Here is a 2500-nt window from a genome sequence, read left to right as displayed (position 1 = left end):
GAAGATGCTGGACTTGTGATGATGTCAGAAATCCCATATGATACACCAAAGAGTGGCTTACAGTTTTGGGGACTGAAGTTACTATCCTGCCATTGTTTTCTTCCAGCTGTAAGGCAACATTTGTATCAGAGCTGGCAGACAAAACTTCCCTACTTTACCTTAAACTGTGATTCAGAGAAAATGCAGCTCTCGTTTCAAATGCCTGATGAAATGGGGTAAGCTTGAGGATACATGAATATTTGCATTTTGCAGAATTTTACTCCTTTGGCGTTTCTTGTTGTTTTTGTAACGTGCCCTGTAACTGCAGTGCTTGGTTTCTCGTTCCCTTTTCTGTACCTCGAGGCTCCCTGCTCTGACAGCCAGAGCTGGAGCAAAGCCCCGCTGGCTCGGCTGGGGGACGCCAGGGCCCTGAGCCAGGCAGGCAGCCTGTGCCCAGCACTGAGGAATGCACATAAAATGCAGGCAGGGCTTTATTGGGAACGCAGGAGCAACTATTCCTCACATAAAATTAGTTGCACAGCAATATTGCTTTTAAATAGTCACAAGGCAAGGAAATGAGGTTTAACCATTTACTGATACCTTATCTCTGCTGTTATTTTGTTACATTTGATGACATTACCTTACTGGTTATTTTTTTTTATAATAAAGACAAGAAAAATCTGAATTCATATATTGTTTATTTAAGCAGATTCTCTGATTCCATTGATGTATTTACCATTTCAAGTGGCATGCTCTCTGGCAAAGCTGGTTTACATTGTACCTTGAAAAGTGCTGCTCAAGCATTTTTGTATGTTTAAAGTATCCACAGGACCAAGCCAAAATAAATTCCAAGTCTCTTTCAGATGGCTGCAGCAGATCACACGTTATCATTGCTAACAGAACACACACGGGGTTTAATTACCGTGCGTATTTTCAAACATGGGCTAACAATATTGTGCAGTATCGTAAGCGTTTAATTGACAGTGCTGCTGCTCGGGGGGGCTGCCGTTGGGGAAGGAGGCTCTCTCTGACATGTGAAATGCAGAAACTGCTTTTCCTGCCATGGCTTTTCCTGAGCCTGGGCCTGGGTGAGGATGCAGGCATCCTGACCTCCCAGCTGGCTCGTGCCATACCTGGTGCTGTGGTCTGTGGTTACTGTGGGTGTGTTGTCCTGAGGTTCAAAACATAAAACTTTAGTTGGAATACAGAGTTGGATTTTAGGAACTAAGGAGTTGTTTCAAACTTCGGTTAAAGCATTCCTTAATAGAACAAAGTAGTTCCCATTGTAATTGAAAAACAATTGTTGGGACAAGTAGAAAAAAGATTGGTATTGAATGCAGAAAGTGTTCTTCATAAAATCTTGCCGAAAATCTGCTCTCTGTGTTAGATGCAGTTTTGTTCATGGCTCAGAGAAGTCAGTATTGGTAGTGCCCTGCTTTTTCCTGCTCAGCTTCTGCTCTTTTGGAACAGAAAATCAAACATTCCTACAGAATATTAGTGGTAAAAAGTGAATTGCTTCAACAAGAGATGAAGCATGATCCAGAGTGTGGCAACACTTTGAAAAGAACTGCCTGGGGAATGAAAGAAATGCTGTTCAGGGGCTGGAGCCACATGAAGCTGTTGACTGGGACAGCAAAGTAACACGCTCTGCCGGCAAAGAGCATGGAGAGTGGATGCAGCTGTATCAACAGCTCACCCTGCTCATGGAGTGCATACACAGAGCTGGCTTTACTGCTTAAGGCAGCTTTTCCAGTGTATTTGCATTTACAGTTGCAACTTCTCTTGGATGAGCTGTGTCTGCCGGGGACCTTGATTCTGCCTGTGCCTGAATAACCCAGCTACAGGTAGAGGTCTGTGAGCGTGGACTAGGACAGATGAAAGTCCCTCATGCTTTCAGTACTATTTCAGTTGTTTGTATTTTCAGTTGATTGTGTTACTAAGCCCATATCATGGTACAATCATACACTAATGATATTTTAATATTTTTAAAATTCTAAGTCATAATAATCATGTAGAAATTTTTTTCAATTACTGTTTTCCTTGCTAGGCCTAAAATCTTTAATTTTATTTTTATGTCTATGAATTAAAGCTCTAATGAAATATGTTTACTAAAAAAGAGGACATGAAAATAAATGATAAGATTTTCATTCCTCCTCCAAAGGGTTGCAGCCGCTGTAGCAGTACTAATGAGAATGCTTATTCATACACATTGGTAAGAGCTGTCGTGGTGGCTCGGTACAGATCCGCCAGGCCTCTACATCTGTGCATGTATTGCCTATCCTGAGAGGGAATAGCTGCTGAAATGGTGGTGAAATTCTGAGAGCGCTTATGTCCTTCCTTCATCCTATATAGGAGTGAAGGAGTCCATTATGGGACTTGGCTGTGCTGTAATTTATTGTGCCACTTTCCTTCTAAAGCAACAAATCTTGAGGAATTTGGAAAGGCAGAGAGCAGAGTAGAAGAGAGGTGGTTTCCAAAGAATGACTAGATTTGTTTAGAATAAAGGAAGCTTTATCTTTCT

Source organism: Corvus cornix, chromosome 7 (genome assembly GCF_000738735.6).
Source record: "Corvus cornix cornix isolate S_Up_H32 chromosome 7, ASM73873v5, whole genome shotgun sequence".
NCBI lineage: Eukaryota > Metazoa > Chordata > Aves > Passeriformes > Corvidae > Corvus > Corvus cornix.
This window is presented reverse-complemented; position numbering follows the sequence as displayed.